Raw genomic sequence first — 22465 nt, 5'->3', positions numbered from 1 at the left:
ACAGTGAACTGTCTCCTGGGGACCCTGTTAAGATGAGAGTTTGAGAATTTTTGTTGGTTATTTTTATGGGTCCATGGGGACATCTAGCCTGTCCAAGACCTTAGACATGTGTATGATGGATGTTCCATAGATATTGATGGAAATACCCTATGCAAATGCAAAGGAAGGGAAAGCTGGATCTTCACACTGGAGGTGATGATCACACAGGCCTGTGGGAAGGAGGAGGGGCAGATGTTCATATGAGAGGCCTGGCAAGGCCTATCCTAAGAAAACACACAAGGGGATGGGGGGAAGGAGGCTATAGAGATGACTCAGTGAAAGAATGCTTAGTATTCTTGCAGAAGATTCATGTTTGGTTCCCAGCACCCACATCAGGTGACTCGCAACCACCTAGAACTCCAGTTCTAGGGAGATCTGACACTTTCTGGCCTTTGAGGGCACCTGTATGCATGTGGTGCACATAAACTCATGCAGGCACATAGAGATACATATAAAAATATGCATTGAAAAAAGAAAGCACATGGCTGTTGTACACATGACCAGCTGGGGCTACAGAGAGACCCTGTCTCAAAAAAACTAAAAACAAACAAATAATAAATAAATAAATAACGCAAAAATAAACTATTTGGACTAGGTGCCCATAACACCACTACTTAGGAAGCTGAGGCATGGAAATGGAGAGGTCAAGGCTAGTCTGAGCTATACAGTGGGATCTTGTTTTGAAAAACCCAAAATAAATGAGATAAAATACTTTATGGTGAAGGAAATTTAGAAAATAAAGTATAAAAGAGGGAAGAAGAGTTACCCAGAGAAAATCTTTTCAACTTTCAGAAATATTCCTTTTAGACACTTTCAAAGTCAGTGCACTCACTACACATTCTCTACTCACTCACAGAGTAAGTGAAAGCACAGAGATAGGGGCTGAGGAGCTGGCTCAGAGGGTACAGTGCTTGCTGTGAAAGCATGAGGACCTGAGTCTGGATCCCCAGCACCATATAAAATGCTGGTTGTAGTTGTACACATCAGTAACCCCAGCACTGAGGAGGCAGAGACAGGCAATTTCCCAGAACTTTCTGGCCAGTCAGTAAGCTGATCAGTGAGCTCCAGTTTCAGTGAGAGACCCTGCCTCAAAAAATATGGTGGAGTTCTGCATTACAAGGTGGGATTCCAGGCAGGAAAAATTTGCTACTTGTCACTAACATATCAGGTATTCTGCCCATCCATTTAGCATAACTTAAGGTGAACCTGCCTTCCCAGGGGTGGTTCTATCACTAGGTGATTGACCAGTGAGATTGGAAAGGTGGGTCCTCCAACAGATAGACTAGGGATTTTATAGTCTTGACCAGTTAAATTTATGGGGATTTTTGCTACTTTTGATCAGCTACAGTCATGTAGGTCTCTGTAAGTCTATTTGCTTTCTGCCTTTGGGTCCATTCTTCAATTCTTTTATGAATGAGACTAAGAACCGTCTAGGGGACCATCTTTCCCCCAGTTTTAGTACAGGCCAAAACTATGGACATATGGTATCTTACTTAAATTAGGAGACAAAATGACCTATAGTAACAGTATGTGAAGGTGCTTTGCAGACAATGATAGACTGGCACCATCCTTTGAAATAGTCTGGAAAAAAATTCATTTTGTACCCTTTGTATGTTCAGAGTGTAGCATTACCAGAAACCCTCAAAGAATAATAAAAAAATATTTAAAAATATGGTGGAAACTAGGTGTAGTGGTGCACGCCTTTAATCCCAGCACTCAGGAGGCAGAGACAGGTGGATCTCTATGAATTTGAGGCCAGCCTGGTCTACACAGTGAGTTCTAGGCCAGCTGGGGCTACATGGAGACCCTGTATCAAAAATACCAAGGAATGATAATAGTAATAATGTGATGGTGAAGAGAAACTGAGGAAGACATTCATCCACATGCACAGGCACCTGCACACATATGTGCGTGTGTGCATACACACACATGCACACACACCTTAAGAAAATAATTGTAAGCTCTAAAAGATGGAGGTGGTAATAATAACCACGTCTTCAAGACACTACGAACAGGAACTAAACTGACAAAAACTATCCCAGAAAAGAAGCCAGAGTTGTTGATAATTACTGCTATTGAAAGAGAAAATTCCAGAGTGAATATCTGTATTTATTCCAAATTGTCTTTGTGAGTCATTAATTCTCTCTCGTGTGAATAAGGATATTATGAAAGGTAATTGAAGCCTTGCCTGTTGCCAGCATTTTTAGGGAAACACAAACACTTGATACTCTTTTAAAGTGATTTGTGCTTAGGAAGAGCAAAGACTTGGAGCTGTCAGTCATATCTTCAACGGCAGTTCCTCACTTAGAAAGGTTGTATATGTACATCAGTGCTGTGGTATTCAAAGAAGTGGGGATTCTGTATTTATCAAGATTCCTCAGATGACTTTATGGTCAACAGGTGGCACACAAATCATTCACAGGAAGATAAGTTGCAGCAAGACCCCTGGTTTTGCACAGTCAGGAGTCCCATCTGTGCAACCTGCTTGGAGTGATTCTCTCAAGGAAGGAGTAAGGATTTAATTCGAAGTCAACATGCTATTGCCAGTATCTTTGGGAGGAACATGGAGGAGTAAATTTCTCTGCAAAGAAACCTTTTGAGGGACTGGGGTTGGAGCTCCATTGACACAGTGCTTGCCTAGCATGCATGAAACTTTGGGTTCCATCCCCACCTCTGTATACACCAGATGTGGTAGTGCACACCTGTAATCCCAGCACTCAGGAAATGAAGACAGAAGGAACAGAAGTTCAGAATCATTCAGCTGGGCTATAGTAGACCTTGTATTGAGAGAGGGAGTGAGAGAGGGAGAGAGACAGAGAACTAGAGAGAGTTTGATTTTGAATTTCTCCAAGAAGAAAATTTAATTTTCTTTTACATTTATTTGTCATTGTGTGTTTATGCATGTGCATACACAGAGAACTGTACCATAGCACACATGTAGAAGTCAGAGGACAATGTAGAAATCACTTATCTCCTTCTGCCATGTGGATCCCAGGAACTGATCTCAGTTAGCCTTGGTGGCAAATACCTTTACCCTCTGAGCCGTATTACTAGCCCCCAGTAATTTTGGAGATGTTTCCACATGGCTTTCTTGTCATGTTCTAATCATACATGTAAATACAGTACAATAATCTATACTCTCTCTGTATACACTAGCTACTGTCCATGCTATTATACCTGCAGGAGGCCATAATGGGACATCCCACATATACCTTAGATAAGGATTGTTGAGTTGAAGCAAATAAAAAGACACAGATGCACAAAATGCGCCTGCCCTCCCTCTATTTGACCAAAGTCAGAACAGAAACTTCTGTCCCTGATCCGCCAGGGAGAATAAAGGCTAATCGAGGCCACTGTTGCCTGTGCACCTGGTGACTACAGAAACCTGTCAGCAAGCTCTGCCACCCAGCCTCTAGCTGTCATGTGCCTTCCAATAAGTTCCTACGTGGGTCCTCTCAAAGAGGGAGAGAGACAGAGAGAGACAGAGAACTAGAGAGAAGTAGCTGTTCTTCGTCTTGTCCCCTCTCTCCTGGCTGACATTCAAACCTACCTCATTGATAGGGATCCACTCCTTGGGCATCTCTCTTGTACACATGGAATAGCACATCAATGCACTTTTGCTTTTCTCTACTTTATCTATTCTGTTGTCAAGGTCTATTCTAAACAAAAACCTAGGAAGACAGATTAGTGCTGCCCTCAACCTTGGCCACAGAAGTTTCTCTCTGCAGTGGTTAGCAGTGCAGACTTCTGATTAGTCAAAGAGCTGAGAATAAGTGACTGCTGAATGCTCAGCCCTAAATGGGACATTATATCACCCCTCCCCAACCAGGCTCAGGGAACATTACGGAAGAGGGGGTGGAAAGAAGATAAGAGCCCAAAATAGAGAGAAGTGGTATGAAATGCCGACTGCAGGACAGGGCATGGCTTGGTACTCATGAACTCACAGCTATGATTATCTGCACAAGATCAGTCAACATTCCAGCAGGCAGCACTAACTGTATTCAGTGGTTTACAAAACAGACATGAGGTGGGAAGGGAGATGTGTTGGAGGTGCCTGAGGGAATGGAAAAGGGGAATTGGGGTAGATATGATCAAGACACATTGAACATGTATATGGAATTGTCAAAGGATAAATAAAAGATACAAAACTGTTCTTTTTCTCCCTCTATGTCTATAACCCCTCCCTTATAGAGAAGGGAAACTGCAGGGCATGGGCATTTGCCACATTGGGTATCACCACCTGTCACAGTCTTTACGTGACCACACCATAGTGACTGTGAGGTTGGCACTGTGCTTCCATCACAGTCTCTCCCAGGTCATCTCAAATCTTCTGGAAAAATGACACAAGTTACTAAAGGGGGTATTAAGCTGTTTCTCTTGTTTCAATTCTTGTCATTTTTTTTTCTTTTTTTGTGGTGGATAGGTGCACAAAAATATAACTAGTGGTGAAGGGGTAGAATCCTAAACAAAATCCATAGCTTCAGAACGGACACTGTAACTAGAGATATTCACTGAGATGCATAAAATTTGGGACTGGGCAAGTGTTAGTTTGAGCAGCTACCTTAATCTAGCTACACGATGCCTTTGTGAATTTATCATAATAAATCGATTTTTTTCTTAAAAGAATGTTATTTCATGACATGAATCTATATAATGAAATTTTACTGGAAGACAAGAAGAAGATAAGACGATGGGGAGGAGGGGGAGGAGGCAGCTGCCACTGCTTTGATTCCTGGCAGTGGAGCAGAAGTAAGCAAATATCTTGGTCCTTCAGTGTTTTTAAATGCAGTGTCTGTAATCCCTTCTCTGACAACTGTGGGAGAACTGCTCCTTCAACACCACAGGTAGCCCTGGCAAACTCAGGGTGCTGTCCTTTGAGCTCACACCTGCCTGTTTTAGGTAATCACTCAGCAACAGACGTACTCTGAGCAGCCAAGGAAAGCAAGCTCTCCTGACTTACAAGACAGAGCCCTTTAGAAAAAAGCTAGTTCTGAGAAGCCAGTGAAGACAAAATATGTTGGAGCAGACTTATCCTCAAGATCTGGATTTACCTAGCCACCTGCTTTCCCTGGTGACAGGGAGGGAAAGCTCAGTGACAACCAGCCATGCTACCTGGCCAGTGCTCTTCCACTCAGCCAAGACAAGGGGAAGGAGCATTAATCCCCACAAGGAGCACTATACTGCAATACAAAGAGAACAAATGGTTTCCTCTCATATCAAAGAAATACAAGGAGTCTTCATCATGTAGGCTGAATCTGAGGTACTGTACATTTAAATATTGTGATAATCAATTTTATGTGTCAACATGGTGAGGCTGTGGCCTCTGGTTACTGAAACTATAACTAGGGTGTTACTGGTTGTGAAACTATTTTGTAGATGTTATTAGTCTCTGATTAGTAGACTATACATGTGGAAAAGACTTTAAGAGAATGCAGGGGCTCATGATTCTCTTAGATGAAAAGCTCTAAGAGCAGGGCGCAGGCTTCCCCAGCAAGAAGAGACTGCTTCAACCCAGCTGACAACCTGCCCTGTGGATTTTAGCCTTGGCTAGCCAGTCCAGCATTGCATAAGCCAATTTCCTGCAGCAAATCTCTTAATGTATTTCTCCAACTGGTTCTATTTGAGTCTTACCCCCACAGCTCTTTACCAGAGTTGGGATTTTAAAGACCTTTTTTATAGCAATAATTAAATAAATACAAAAAGGAGAAAGGAGGAAAGAAGGAGTGCAGTGACGGGTAGACAAACAACAGGGTTAAGAAGTTTGAAATAGCAAGAATGCAAAGTTGACATTGAGGGAAATCACATTATTTGTTCTGCAAAATTTAGGTTGATTTCTTTTTATGCAATTCAGAGTCATGTGTCTACCAGAAGATGGTCCTACGTAATGCATACAGTCCTTCAAACAAGTGAACAGGAGGCTTCTAAGAGCCACAAATATGTTCATGAAGGTGGGAAAAAAATCAAGCTGGGTCAAGACATTAACCAATTCAATAATAAAATACTTAGTATGTAACATGACCACTTGGGGTTTATGGGAAGACATGAAGAGAAATTATGAAGCATGATTTCTGCTGAGTCTGTACTAGCACCCAAAATACCTTATCAAACAGTTACTAGTACCCAACTTAGTTACAAACATGAAGTCTGTTCAGTGTTTCAAAAACTAAAGTATTAAAACACCGAGTTGCAGGTTGGGAGTGGTGCCTTTATTGCCAGCGCTAGGCAGGTGAAGGCCGGAGGATCTCTGTGAGTTCCAGGAAATCCAGGGCTACAAGGTAAGCCCCTGTCTTAAAAAAAAATACACCGAGTTGCAGGTTGGGAGTGGTGCCTTTATTGCCAGCGCTAGGCAGGCAATTAATTCATAAGAAAATTAACAGAGGCTTTTAGTAGTTATTTTTTCTTAATTCGAGGACAATCTTATTACAGTTTGAGAATAAAAGCTACGGAGGGTGAGGGCAAGCTGTGAATTTCAGCTGCTGTGAGGATGGAGATGGAGAAGAGGAAGAAACTTATGCTGTTTGAGGTCAGAAATGATGTTCTAAAACAAGCTGCTTGTGTGTGGAAGAGGGTGCGGTCTTCAGAAAGAGAAAGAGTGCCCAGAGGGTCAGGGCAAGCAGGGTTGAGATTTGGCCCAGTATCCAAAATAGGAAGATAGAAAGAGAGGGAAAAAATTATACTTTCTTGATAAAAGTAGGCAGGCTCGGCAGCAAAAATCTGTAAGCAACGGACAACACTATTTTTAAACTGATTTTTTTTATTTCTGCACTTAGTAAATATACCCACACTTCTTTCCTCTCAAAATAGAATAGAAATAAATGGTCTGTACCTAAATGTTCCAAGATATTTATTCTTGCTATGATTCTCTGTTATAATAATCAGATGAATATATGTTGTAGGTACAGACTAGAAGAAAATTTCTAAGCTTCAAAAGCTGTCAGTTCCAGCTAGGCCTGCACACCTGTAATCCCAGCAGTCACAAGGCTGAGGCAGGAGGATTGTAACTTTGAGGGTACAAAGTCCCACACTGTCTCAAAATACAACAAATGTCTGGTAATGTAGCTCAGTGCTAGAGCACTTGCTTAGCATGCCCTAAGGCCCTGGGTTCAGTCCCCAGCATTAAAAATAAAACATAATTTTCCATAAAAACAATGGCAGATTTCTATTGTGGTCTAGAGTGTACAGCAAAGCAGTACCTGATTCCAAGTACTTTTTAATTTTGTTTTGTTGAGAGAGGGTCTCATGTAGCCCAGGGTGGTCTCAAACTCTCTATAAAGCTGAGAATGACCTCAAACTTATGGTCCTCTTGTCTCCACCTCCTGAGTACTAGGATTTCAGGTGAGCATTCCCACACCCTTGTTTATGTGGTACTGGGGATTGAACCCAGGGTTTCCTGCATGCTGCATGCTAGGCAAGCAGTCTACCAACTGAGCTATATCCCCTAGCCACTTAAATTCTATTTTCAAAGTTTCATGACAATTTCTTAAAAGGCCAGAGCTCTTCTGGATGACATTCATCTTGCAGGCTGACCCCGGGGCAATGATTTCATAAAAGACACTGTGCAGGTCTCAGAGTGAGTCAGTCATGAGCTTAACACCTAAATGCAACTTTCCATAGGCAAGAGTTGACCTGCATTCCATCAGATTCCAAAAGGGCAAGAGAGACTCCTGGGTAGATGCTAAGCATCTATCTACAACAACCTGATACATAATAAAAAGGCTCCTAAGGGCAGAAGAATACTATTTTCTTACTTTTGGATCCTAATAACAGACTAAGTGGTGATGACTCTTCACTGAATGGTCTACTGTGTGATATCTTATTGTGTCTTGGTTCACATTCAAGGCCAGCAAACTCCTGTTTGTTCCAGCTCATGTATATAGTGTCTTCAGCAATAGGGTTAGTATCGAGAATATACAAAGAACTCAGAAAACTAGACATAAAAAACACCACCAGCTCTTTTCCTCGGGTGTGCCACTGAAGAGTCTCTTATCACAGGTGGCCACCCTGCCTGGTGTTATCATTACTGTAAGAATAATCAGTACCTATGGCTCACTTCTGCCAGGGTGTTCCTGATGCCAAGATTGGCATCTTTTTTGATTTGGGACAGAATAAGGCAAAAGTTGATGAATTCCCATTCTGTGGCCACATGGTGTCAGATGAGTATGAGCAGCTCTCCTCTGAAACCTTGGAGGCAGCCCGTATTCGTGCCAACAAAGACATCCATCGTGAAGAGCTGTGGCAAAGACAGCTTTCAGAGTCGAGTGAGGCTCCACCCTTTCCACGGCATCCGAATCAACAGGATGTTGTCCTGTGCTGGGGCTGACAGGCTTCAAACAGGTATGCAGGGTGCCTTTGGGAAGCCTCAGGGCACAGTGGCCAGGGTTCACATTGGCCAGGTCATCGTGTCCACCCCAACCAAGTTGCAGAATAAGGAACATGTGATTGAAGCCCTGTGTAGGGCCAAGTTCAAGTTCCCTGGCTGCCAGAAGATTCACATCTGAAAGAAGTGGGGCTTCAAGTTTAATGCAGATGAATTTAAAGACCTGGTTGTTGAGAAGTGCCTCATCCCTGATGGCTGTGGGGTCAAATATATTCCCAATTGTGGTATCCTGGAAAAGTGGCGGGCCCTCCACTCCTGAGGACTCCCTCTGCACTGAGTCCTATGCCTCACCAAGTCCTGTGTTCCCTAATAAACTCTCATATGCAGTCTGAAAAAAAAAACACCACCACCACCAACCCAATTAAAAATGGTGTGTGTGGGGGGGGCACTGCAGGAGCTGAGCGTGGACTTCTCTAAAGATGAAATGAAAATGGTGAGAAATACTTTTAAAAACTGGTCAACATCTTTAGTCAGGAAATGAAAAGGAAATGAAAATTAAAATGACTTGGAGATTTCATCTTGCCCTGCTAAGAATGGCTCAGATCCAAAAAACAAACAACGACAAATGCTGGCGAGGATGTGGACAAAGGGGAACTCTTAGCCACTGCTGGTGGGAGCGCAACCTCCTGTGGTCATGATGGAAATCAGTGTGATGATTCCTCAAAAAGCTCAAAACTGATCTACCATTTGACCCAGCCATGCCACTCTTGGGCCATATACACAAAAGACTCTACCCTACTACAGAAATACCTGCTCATTCATGTTCATTGTTGCCCTTTTCATAACAGCCAGAAACTGGAAGGAACTCTTACCCGCTATATTATCATGCAAATCATTTCAAACCCTTCATACTGGGCTACAGAGTTAGCTGGTAAGTACTTGCCACACAAGCATGAGGATTTATAGTCCATCCTCAGAACCCACATAAAAGAGTTGGGCATGGTGGAATGAACTTTAATCTGACCAGTGGGGACAGGAGGATCCCTGAGGTTCACCAGCCAACTAGCAGAGCCTACTTGGTAAAGTTTCAAGCCAAGGAGAGACCCTGTCTCAAAAAACCAAGGTGATGGATGGCTTCTGAGAAACAATACCTGAGGTTGTCCTCTGGCCTTCACATGCACATGAACACACATGCACATACCTGAAGAGAACAAAAAAAAAACACACACACACCCACACACACACACACACACACACACACACACACACACACACACACACACACACACACACACACAGGAAAAACCCTTCGTAACCATTTAAAACCCTTCAGAAATAGTAGAAACGAAAAAGTGATTTGTTTGTTTTCCTGAAGTGAAACACAGAAAATAGGAACCAAGTTATTCATACCTGTAATTAAGAGTTGAAAATTAATCAGGGAGATGAAAGTTAACAAGGATGAAAATAAATATTTTGCTATTTCAAATGCACCATGTGGGACTCTGAGTGAAAAGTCAGGCACCAAAACAAGAGAAGAACTTAAATGCCCAGCTCCAGGAACAATTTTAAACATTGAGAGTTACTCAACACCATGCACTGCCCCAGTTTATAGGAAAGGAAAGACGGCCATTTGTGTTAATACTAAATGCTAAAATTAGGAACAGTACTTGCCCATGGCTGGGGATGTGGGCCTTTGACAGAGTGCTTGCCTCATATGCACAAAGCCCTGAATCTGCTCCCCAGCACTGCATATACCAGGTCTGGTGACCTATGCCTATATTTCCAGCACTTAGAAGTGGAGGCAGGAGGATCAGAAATTCAAGGTCATTCTCAGCTACATAGCAAGCTGGAGGTCAGCCTGGGCTATCAACATAATCCTACCCCATTTTTTTCTATCCTAAATACAAAAAAAATCCAAATAACTGGTCTTTGAAGGTATAGATTTATAGTATATGGGCATGCAGATTTATTAGTAAAATAAATAGTCAAAAGTAAAAAAGGGAGCCAGATTACATAGAAAATCACTGATTTTACTTTTAATACAGATATCTGGTTAGTAGAAGTACACATACATACATGTTCACATATGTATAAATATTCCTTTCTGGACAAATGTAGAAACCCAAACTCTGGAATTATTGCTTCAAAAGTTAAGCTTTGTTGTTTTGTTTTGTTGAGACAAGCTCTTACTTAGCCCAGGCCAACTTTGAACTCACTGTATAGCCAAGGGTGACCTTGGACTTTTGATCCTCTTGCCTCTATCTACCAAATGCTGGACTGAGGCTTGTAGGTGTGCATAATCATACCTGGTTTAAGCTTTATTTTTAATATGACTGTGCTTTTAGTATTTTAGGCTCAGCAGGTGCCATCCTTGCATTCACCTACGCATTCACAAATATTGAACATAATCACCTGTTTTAGTCATTTATAAATCAACAGCACCTCACTCACTGCGAAGACTCAATAAAAATGGCTAAATGAATGAATGCTTATATGTATGAATAAATGGATAGATGAAAGATGATGAATGGATTCGTGATGGATGATATATAGATGGATGGATGATGGATAGATGGGTGGGTGATGGATGAATGATGGATGGATGGGTGATGGATGATAGATAGATGGATGGATGATAGATGATGGATAGATGAATGGATGATAAATGGATGATGGCACACAGAGGAGACAGCCCACTTGAAAGCAAAGCGAAAGCTCTCCCCACTTCCATCACTCTAACACTGCATACTAATGAACTAATATTCATAGTTCATTCCCCACATCATTCAACACTAACCTGACTGACAGCCAGGTAGGTCATGGACCCCATCATCTCATTTAATCTGTACAATTTCCAAACCAGGTACACTGTTCAAATTCGTAAGTAAAGAGACTATGTAACAAGAAGACCATGACTGATAAAACAAAAAGTGACCAGGCCCCCATCAGAAGCTTTACACAATACAAGCATGGTACCAGAAGTGTCACTAACAACATCAAAAGTATCAGCTTTCAGGGCTGGAGAGATGGCTCAACAGTTAAGAACACTGACTGTTCTTGCAGAAGACCTGGGTTCGAATCCCAGCACCTATGTGGCAGCTAACAACTGTCTGTAACTCCAGTTCCAGAAGAGGACAGCTTCTTCTGTCCTCTGTGGGCATTGCACAACATGGGTGCACTTACCTACATGCAGGCAATGCATGCATACACATAAAAATAATAAATTTTTTTTAAAGTATCAGCTTTCTGATCAAACTGTGAGTGGAGATTTGACTTGGCAGGGCTATTCTAGTTCTGCTGCTGTAATAAAACACTGACCCAAAGCAACTTGTGGAGGAAAGAGTTTATTTGGCTTACACTTCCATGTCACAGTTCATCATTGAGGTCAGTCAGGACAGGAACTCAAGGCAGAAACCTGGAGGCAGGACCATGGAGGAACGCTGCTTACTGGCTTGCTCCCCATGGCTTGCTAAACTAGCTTTCTTATATGGCCCAAGCCCACCTGCCAGGGGATGGCACTGCCCACAGTGGGCTTGGCCTTCCTACATCAATTAGCAATCAATAAAATGCTACACAGACATGGTCACCCCATGGAGGAAATTCCTTAATTCAAGTTCCCTCTTTCCAGGTGAGTCAAGTTGATAACTGAAGCTAACTATGACAAGGGCAAATCAAATTAACCATGACTTGGTACCACAGGGCTACTGCTCTGGAAACCCAGCCCCAGCCAAGAGTCAAACATTGGTACTGTGGTCATTGGCATGGTAGGAACTGCAGGGTGGGAACCCAAACCATAAGGAAAGTTCCCAATAAAACTACCACAGGCCAGCATCTTGCAGCAGGCAGTTCAGTTGTTATGCTTTGACTGCTGTTCCCCTTACTGCACACTCAATGTGCTTGTCTTTTTCTGCTCTGGTCTGTCTTGGGTGATTCACTACTTGCCAACCCCATCACAGGTAGTGGCCTCTACTAAGTAGTGAGAGCTAAGAAAGTCTACTCTCTTCTCTTTCTTCCAAGTTGGAACCCTCACTGAGTGTTTGCACTCAGGCTTAATGACAGCTGATGGTTTCAGGCTGGGATAACTCCCCAGTGTGACTAGGTTTTTGTACTGTGGCACATGCTCACTACCTTCCATAGAGGTAAGGAGCTAGAGTTCTTTCCTGCCTCAGGACCCTTGGAGAACTCCAATGCGACTTAGGGACAACTGACCATTCTGGCTGGACCTACTCTCTAGTGAAATCAAAGGTCTTTCTGTTCTTATGGATAACGCCTGCAGCCCTCAGGGGTGAGTAACCCAGCCTCATGAACACTTTGCAGTAGAAGTATTTTCCTCCCCTAGCATCTCAGTACTCCTATACACTGTGACTCTTTGATGGGATCTGAAGGCCTGGGACAGGGTGGCTCAAGGGCTGAGGCATAAGAAAGGACTGTTTTCTTCCTCTCAGTTCAATCCCCCTCCCAGCCACTGGGTGAATCTGCACACCCTACAGCAGATACTTTTCTATACCCCAAGTTTCTCTTTCCCTTCTCTTCTTGTCTGCCCTCCTGAGATTGACTTTGTTATTCTCAGGACTTCCTCATGGCAATGGATTGGCGAGTCTTCCCTCTGATGAACATGGACTGAACACCCAGTATCCTTGCCCTTTAACTGTGGCCCTCATGCCAGGAGACCATTTCAGGAAATGGGGATGCTCCCTTTAAAAGTTACAACTCAAGGGGCTGGAGAGATGGCCCAGCAGTTAAGAGCACTGGCTGCTCTTGCAGAGGACCCGGGTTTGGTTCCCAGCACCCACATGATGGCTAATAAACCATCTGTAACTCCAGTTCCAGGGGATCCAGTGCCCTCTCTGGCTTCTGCAGGCATTGTTGGACATAGATGCACTTATATACATGCAGGCAAAATACTCATAGAAATAACTAACTAACTAACTAACTAACTAACTAATAACTAACTAACTAAATAAATAAATAAATAAATAAAATTTGAAGTGAGAACTTGAGTCCTTTTAGATGTCTTCTTTTTTCTTTTCTTTGAGTCTTTGTGAGACAGGGTCTTCCTATAACTCCAGCTGGCCTGGAACTCACTATGTAGACCAGGCTGGCCCTGATTTCACAGAAATCTGCCTACCTCTGCCCCCTCCCCAACAAGTGCTGGGATTAAAGGCAGACACCACTGTGCCCAGCTTGAGATGATCTTTTCAAAGAGCTGGGACACCCCTTTTTAAATTCCATGAGTCCCTTGAGCCTTTTCCTTATATGTGACAGGGTTATTTATCTTCTATCTCAATATGGGACAGGCCCCTCTGTCCCTTCAGACTCACCATTTATGTGTCCTAAAAACAACAACAACAACAAAATAGGTAGATCCAATCCTCAGGCCCTGTCAAAGTAAAGTCTTATCTTCCATTGTAACATGGCTTGACTACAGTATAAACCCCCTAGACCAGAAGTAACCCCAGATGGTACTTTAAAAAGAATCTCTGAAGTTTGAATAATTCTTTTTTAAAAAATCTTTTAAGACCATACTTTATGTAGCAATATAATTCACTTGTTAAATAACCCTAAAATAGAATGATTAGATATTGTTTTAAACAGAAAATAAAAGGGAAAAAATTCAGGTTACAAAACCCTTCCCTCTTGAACAACATTTTTAAATCCCTTTTTCTAAGTGGGTCAATGCAACAAATGTATTGAGTGACTATCATGCCTAATTCCTATTGCACTAATGGCCATTGGAATTAAAAAGAAAGCCCAGCTTTACAATCCCTGCTTCAAAGGAATCACACCAGTTGGATTCTTTTGGAATGCAAAAGTGGTTCTTATTACTTCAGTACGCAGGATAGTACTGGTTTTTTATTTTATTATTTTTATTTTATGTGAATGAGTGTGTTACCAGCATGTATGTAAGTGCTCCAGTGTCATGTAGTGCCCACAGAAGTCATAAGAGGGCATCAAATCCCCTGGAACTGGAGTTAAAGACAGTTGTTATCTACCATGTGGGTGCTGAGAACTGAACCTGGCTCCTCTTCAAAAGCAGTCAGTGCTCTTAACCACTGAGCCATCTCTCAAGCCCCCAGAACACTATTTTTAAAATTATTTATTTAATAACCGCATACTTAGAAGAACCATATTTTAATTAAAACACTACTCTCCAACTTGACCTGTTGGGTTGCCAACTTTCTAAGTGGTCAGAAATTCCTAAGCCCAGGTTTTCACATCCCTATCTCATAATCGAAATCTACAAAAAGTCTACTGCAAGTATTTGGCAAAACACCCTGGATGGCCCTTCCTTTATCCCATTACATCCTACTGATCACCCTCCAAGCCCACCTCCCCAAGGGGCTTCAGCTCCTCCCCTATAACCAGAGGACTTGATACTCTCTCCTCCTCACACACATGTTTAAGGAATTCCCTTGAAGAACAAATATTCCTTGCTGCTAGAAGAGGCCCATATCCTCTCCACAAGGTGGACAGTGGAGACCTGGGCATTAACAGAGCCCATGTTTGCTTCCTATGTCTGACCCTCTGTAGAGAAAAGCCAAAATTTGGTTCATTTATTAAGATCTTTCCACTTTCATTAAAGAATTTGGGGTCCTCACCATTTGGCCTAACTTGGCAGGATATTCCATTAACTACCTTCTACACTCATGAGGAACAGATCCACATTTTGTCACTGACTGACAGGCTGATGAATTGGACTCCCATAACCCACAGGAGGACCTGCCAAGGAAAGATGCAGTTCCCCAAACAGACCCTAGTCAGACTTGTTGAGTCAGGGATCTGAACAGGGAGTGATGCAAGTACATGCTCATATGAAAAAGACAGTAAAAACCTGTTAATTTAAGCTGGAGAGGTAGCTCAGGGGTTAAGAGCATGTACTGCTCTTACAGAGGACCTGAGTTCAGTTCCCAGCACTTCTGACTGGCAGCTCACAGCTGCTTGTAACTCCAGTTACAGTCGATTTGATGCCCTCTTCTGGACTCTGAAGGCCACTGCATTCATACCTGCACACAATCCCCTCCCCAACATGTATACACATATTTAAAGATAAAATAAACGTTTAAAAATGTGGTTATTTTCACCAGACTGAGGAATACAATTGAAGACCCTGCTGAGAATTCAGCTGTTTCACTCGGAACCTGCTAAGGCTGTGTGTAAATCTATCAGCCCAGATGCAGGCAGGCCCCACCATGCTCACAATCCATTTCATCAGCCAGGTCTCCCTGACATCAGAGGAAAATTTCAAAAAGCAGACAGGGGACCTCAGAGACCTTTTTTCACTTTATTAGACACAGTCTTCAAGGTATTTTAAAACTGGGAGGTGAGTTTAAAGACCAAAAAGAAGGGAAAAAAAGAAGGAAGTACCAGAGGGAGGGAGGGAGGGAGGGAGGGAGGGAAATATGACAAGTGAGAGGCCTAATACATGGAGCTGACATAACTCATTCCATGCCCACACCAAGGCTCCCTCAGGTGTCATGGCTCACCCCAAGTTCACCCCTGTAATTTACTTTGGAACATGCCCAGATTGGCAGTTACAAAGGCTGATGGAACTCATCAGCTGGTACCAGACCTCAGAGCCATCAACAAGACTATGTGTGGTCCCTACCTCTATACCTAGAAAAACTCCCAGGGGCATTTCCTGATTTATAGTCCTAGACTTAAAGGAGTCCTTCTGTTTCCTGGTACAGTCTGACTCAGTTCGGATTTAATTTTCAGTGGTGAGACCCTGACTCCCAGGTTGGCCTCAGGGTTTCCAAGACAGCTCATCTGTTTGATCAGGCTTTCCCAAAGACCTTTAACTCTTACAGTTCCTCCCCAATATAGTCTCCTTCACTATGTATATGATCTGCTTCTGCAGCCCAGACAAAGAAACCTCTAACCTAAATTCCATTCCTGTGACATAGACAACAGCCTCCTGTGGCTATAGTCTCCAATTTGAGGCACAGATTATCTTTTTAAGGGATCAATTCTTAGAACAAATACTAACTGAAGACATGAAATACTTGTCTAGCCACAGCAAGAAATTAATCTTAGACATGGGCACCTCAATAAATGCTGACTACAATTCTTAGAATGGTGAGGAACTGTTACATCTGAACTCTTCAGCTTGGGCCCAGAGCTAAACCTCTTTATGAGATCTTATGAGGGTCAAATGAGCCTCTAAATTGGATTCTTTTAGAAAAGGATCTATAAATCCTCAAGCAGACCCTAAATACTGCCCCTGCCTTGTCCCTATCAAACCTAGAAAACCTTTCTCTTAATGTGCCCACAAAAGAAGAGGAAATAGCTTTGGGAATCCTTGCTGAGTTGCTGGAGTGAGCAAGTCACCCAGCAGTTTGGGAATGGCCCCCATGGCTCCAAGCTTTGTTTTAAGTCGTACCCTTGGTCAGAAATACCTCCCATGCTAACACTAGGACAAGGGATCACTGTACTGAGGTCCCATCAGATTTAGATATGTTAAACTCTAAGGCTCTTCACTGGATTCCTAGCCACACTGAGTTTCTCTCTCTGCTTCCTGTTTGCTGTTGGAGACCTGAGCTCTCAGCTTTCAGCTTCTGTCACCATGCCTGCTGTGCCTCTCCATCACAGTGGACTCCCATCCCTCTGGAACAATAAGCCCAGATAAACTCTCCCTTCTATGAATTGCCTTGGTCATGATGTTTCATCACAGCAACGGAAAAGTAACTAATACAATAGATGTCACTCAAAATAACTAAGCCAATAATCAAACCAAGGCTGCTGCTGTTTGTCCCTCAGACAGCTTAATCACTCACCCTCCCTTTCCTGTTCCCCAGTATACACAGTTGGAAATTCAGGGAGCTTGAGCCAAAGGTTTCATTCCTACCTCTGAAGGATGGTTAAGAGGACCGTTACTATTCCAGTCTTCCTGATGCAAGATCCTAGAGATCGTCTACCAATCTCCTCACCTGGTGGATGAGACCCTACAGGACTTGGTTGAGACTTTATTCATGGACAAGGGAATTTCCCAAACATAGAGGTCAATTTCTTGATCCTATTTAATTACTGTTGTGTAAATCCAGAAGGAGACCATCAAAACCTCCACACCTCCAGCCTTCACAATGGCCCTCTTAGTGGTGTTAATAACTGGGTATCTTTAGATACTAGCCAATTTTATGTTCTCTTGGAAAACAAAACCTGCCCACCAGCCCAGCGAATAGATACGGCCTATGCAACTCCTTGCCAGAGCAGGGATGGCTGCTCACTATTTCTTTCATGGTCCTTTGATTCCCTATAGAAACCCACAACCCTATGGGAAACTGTTCTACATAGACACATGGTCTCAGCTCTGAAGGGGCCTTCTTCATCCACAGCATAAATTCTTATTCTTGCCTTCCCATCAGCTGGAGAGGTACCTGCCCTGTGGCTTATATTAAACCAGGTATCAAATTGTTCTTATCAGTCAGCTTCTCCCAATCCCTCTTTGGCTCAACTTGACCCAAATAAGAGATGCAATTACTCCCTCTGTTCATGGGCTTTGTCATCTATCAGTGGGGGTGGGCATGGGGACAGCCAAACTTGGCCTAGAACTTTATACCCATCATCCCTGCTCTTCTGAACTAGCAGTGGGCTCACATTTTGAGTGTTCTTGAAGCCCCACAGGATAAAGTCAATTCATTGGCGTCTATAATCCTTCAAAACTGCTGAGATCTTGATTTACTAACTACCACCCAGAGAGGCATCTGTCTGGTTATGGAAGAGAAATGTTATAGCCATACAAGTCAGTGAAAGATAATTTGGAATATGGTTTAAAAATCCCTTAGAAGACAAAGCTGCCAGTGTTTAAGAGAAAGCTTCCTATGGCTGGCTAACTTGGAACAAGCTTAGAGATGGGGCTATCCTGCCTGCTTTCCTTCCTGGGGCCACTTCTGCCACCAGTCTGTTCCTTGTATTTTTAAAATTTATTTTTATTTTTAAAATTTATTTTTCTTTTATGTATATGAGTGTTTTGCCTGAATGTATGTAAGTGCACCTACCTGTGTCATACGATGCATGTGGAGGCCAGAAGAGGGTGTCAGATCCCTTGGCACTGGAACTACAAATGGTTGTTAGCCACTATGGGGTGCTGGGGACCAAACCTGGGTCCTCAGCAAGAGCAGCCAGTGCTTAACCATTGAGCCATCTCTTCAGCTCCTAGTCCCTGTATTTTTTAACCCACTTGTCAAGTTTATTTTTTCTAGGGCTCAACAGTTTTATCTACAAATACTTCAACAGATTTCAGTTCCTACCATCTCAAGCCCCTGGAGCAGCATCACAGATCTTCTACCGAAACAACATGCGTATGGTTCTCCTTGCTTGGCATTCCACAGAGCCCTGATGGACGGTAAGAAGGCCATGCACTCGTGCACTGCCCCTGCCTAGCTCAAAGACGTTGCAGAAACTTCCAAATGACTTCCCAAGACTGGGTTTGCTGCTCTGTCGGGGTAATGTGAGGCGGTCATTGCTCTGGTTAGTTTTATTGTCAACTTGACACACCTGGTAGAGGGAACCTCAACTGCAGAATTTCCTTGATCCTGTGGGCATTTCTGAGACAGATTATTTTGATTGGTAACTGATGTGGGAGGGCCCAGCCCACTGTGGACAGCACCATTTCCCGGGCAGGCAGCCCTGGGCTGTATAATAGGGACAGCCAAGCATGAGCCTGCAAGTGAGCCAGCAAGCAGTGTTGCTCCATGGCTTCTGCTTCAGCCTCTCCCTGAGTTCCTGCCCTGACTTCCCTCAATGATAGATTATGACCTGAAGTAAAAGACAAACAAACCCTTTACTAAGCTGCGTTTAGTCATAGTGTTTATCATTGCAACAGGAGGCAAACTACAGCAGTCATGTTTGAGAAGCCAGAAAGAGAACACGTCTCTCCCCTGATCGCGTCACGGTACATCTCTACCATGGAGCCCCTCACAGTAATCTCTACTATGAAGCCCCTCACATTACATCTCTACCATGGAGCCCCTCACAGTAATCTCTACCATGGACTCCTCACAGTAATCTCTACCATGGAGCCCTTCACAGTACATCTCTACCATGGATTCCTCACAGTAATCTCTACCATGGAGCCCCTCACAGTACATCTCTACCATGAAGCCCCTCACAGTACATTTCTACCATGGAGTCCCTCACAGTAATCTCTACCATGGACTCCCTCACAGTACATCTCTCCCCTGGACTCCTCACAGTACGTCTCTACCATGGAGTCTTCACAGTACAAGCTTGGGCCAGAAAGCATTCCTATTGATGCCATTGAAAGAGACCACAGCTCTTTGCTGGCCAAATCACCAGTGGAGGAATGATGTGACTGAGTGCCACCAATCAAACTAACAATGACCTGGAACCACAGAACGGCGGCCCCGTAAACCTAGCCTGCCCCGTGCCCATCCCTCATTAGCATAGTGGGAATTGCATGATGGGAACCAAAATTGAAAGGAGGCTAGCTCCCACCTAAAATCGGCACAGCCCACCATCTTGCAGTGGGCAGTTCTGTTGTTACTGCCTTGCCTGCTGCTCTCGCTATTGCTTCCTCAATATACTCATCTTTCTACTCTAATCTAGTTTGGGTGAATTCGGGTGCTGCCCACTGGCCCCTATCCTTGCTACTGGTCACTCAGGAAGTGCTGGTGCTGGACCCCAGTCCAGCCCTTTGGAATACTTGGTGTAATTTCTGTTTTCATTCCCACAACATCTAGGTGATAGGTGGTCTTCTTCACGTACAGTTTTCCAATTGTTTGTGTGTGATTATTGCTTGGCTTTTCCTGGGGAGACATGAACAGCTTCTCTTTATCCCCTAGATAGCACACAAGAGACCAAAGAAACGAACCCTCCCAAGTCCAGCTTGGCGTATTTGTTACCTACTTGTGGCTACAACAAAATACCTGGCAAAAGCAACCTAAGGAAGGAAGGGCTTACTCTGACTCACAATTTGAAGATACAGTCTATTATGGGGACGAAGTCATGATGACAGGAGCATGAGGCAGTGGGTCACACTGTCCCCGCAGTCAGGAAATAGAGAGACATGAATGCTTCTGCTTGGCTCATTTTCTCCTTTTTATTCAGTTCTGGACTCTAGGCCACGAAATGGTGCTGTCTACATTTAGGATGAGTCTTCCCACCTCAGTTAACCCAATCTAGAACTCCCTCACATACCCAGAGGTTTGTCTCCTAGGTGATTTTAGATCTTGCCAAGTTGACAGTATTAACTACCACAGTTGTTGAACCAGTGGGCTTACTGAGTTTGCTTACAGGAGAGCATGAGTTAGGGGTGGCTCACAGGAACACGGATGACTCAAACACAGCTGTCAAACCCACTTCACCCACAAAAGCTGCATCCTATACCTCCCAGCACAGCCCACAGACAGCTGCATCAGAGTCTCCTCTCCCCCAGTCACTGTTTACTACTTATATAGCCTCAGAGAGGGGCCTTGTGAGTCTTGTTAAGTTTCTTGAGCTTCTTGGGTCTTATGAGGCCCCTGTTCTCTCCAGAAGGGAATGTTTCAACTCAGAAGAAATAATAGTTTTATTAATTTACCTCTGTTTTGTCTTCTGCATATGTTCTCTTATAATTCTGAGATTTAACTTTATAATATTAACTAAAACATCTTTAAAATCAATCATCTGAAATTCTACCACTCTAACACAAACTATGTGCCCACCAAATAATTTTTGGCTTCTGAATCTAGTATCTTGGCTGAAAATGAGCTGGCAGTTTCTTGCCCATCTTCCTACACAGTGATTCTAAGTCATAGCCCACACCTACACTCAGCAACTTAGGGCTGTAAAACAGGCGACTCCAACTCCCCAAGGTCAATGATAGATATTACCACCCCCTAATTCAAGGCCTGGAAAGCCCTGGGTATGGGGGAGCCTTGGAATGATGTCTTCTGTAAAGTACCCAGCACTAGAACCCCACCCCACCCCGCCCCCACCTTGAGTCTCTTCATTTTGCAGCTGAGGCTCTTCTCAGAGGACAGGTGCATCTCTGAGCAGGCAGAAAGGCACATTTTGAGCTACAGAAAAATTTCTCACGAGATTGGGCTCTACATATCATCAGTTCTCAGCCCCTCATTGACTACATGAAAAAGCTGAAGCCCAAGAAACATAGAGTCATAAGTGTCCCTGGTTCCTTCTCTGCCTCCGAATTACTTTCCAGTAGGTTGACAGGCAATTTTACTCCTTTTAATAGTCACTGAGATTCTTAAATAATGAAAATGAAGGGTTATAGTACAACAGGCCCAACAGTCTGGATGTGATAACCAGCAACATGCTCTGAAGGATTACCATGGGTAAGGTGGTACCAAGGTTTTTTTTTTTGTTTTTTTTCCTGACCTGCGTAACGACAAGGCTGCAACAGGCGGTATTATTATAACAACCATATGACACATAGGCATACTGAGGCTCTGAAAAATTAAGTCACTTGTTCAAAGTCACACAGCTAAATGGTAGACTCACCTTTAGAATCTTGACAAAGTATGGATTTATGTATCGCGTTTCTTTTATATACTACACTCCTCTGCTCCCAAATGGCCTTGTGGAATCTTTTTTTTTTTTTTTTTTTTTTTTTTTTTTTTTGTCTTTTTGAAGCAGGGTCTCCCTGTAGCCCCAGCTGTCCTGGAACTCACAGAGATCCGCCTGCCTCTGCCTCCCAAGTGCTGGGACTACAGGCGTGCGCCACCATGCCCGGCTGTGGAATCTTTTTTAAAGATACCTTATTTTTTTTTAGTTTTATGTGCCTGAGTGTTTTGCCTGCATGTATATAAGTGCACCGATGTCATGCAGTCACCACAGAGATCAGAAGGCATTGGATCCCTTGGAACTGGAGTTACAGTTATAGATGGTTGTTAGCCACCATGTGGGTACTGGCAACCAACCAGTGCTCTTAACCACTGAGCCATCTATGCAGCCCTGGTTTGTGGAATCTTTTAAAGTCCATCCTGGCTCGTGAAATAGCACCATATAGTGGTAATTGGTTTTTTTAAGTTTTTTTTTATGTTTATTTGTGTGTGTGTGTGGGGGGGTGCGCGCGCACGCATGAGCACATACACACATGTACAATGCCTGCCGAGGCCAGAAGAGGGTGTCAGATGTTCTGGAACTGGAAGT

General features: G+C 43.4%; 1 protein-coding gene and 1 pseudogene across 3 annotated transcripts in view; one reads left to right on the top strand and one right to left on the bottom strand.

Moving 5' to 3' along the window:
* The window catches only part of LOC103747172, a 34654-nt pseudogene extending 25979 nt beyond the window's left edge, over positions 1-8675 (top strand).
* Myrip (myosin VIIA and Rab interacting protein) overlaps positions 1-22465 on the bottom strand; it is a 362410-nt gene that overhangs the window by 221006 nt on the left and 118939 nt on the right. The window lies entirely within an intron of this gene.

The sequence above is a fragment of the Nannospalax galili genome, unplaced genomic scaffold, assembly GCF_000622305.1.
Source record: "Nannospalax galili isolate Female #2095 unplaced genomic scaffold, S.galili_v1.0 scaffold443, whole genome shotgun sequence".
Taxonomy (NCBI): domain Eukaryota; kingdom Metazoa; phylum Chordata; class Mammalia; order Rodentia; family Spalacidae; genus Nannospalax; species Nannospalax galili.
The sequence above is the reverse complement of the archived record's forward strand: the minus strand, read 5'-3'. Positions and strand labels throughout refer to the sequence as shown.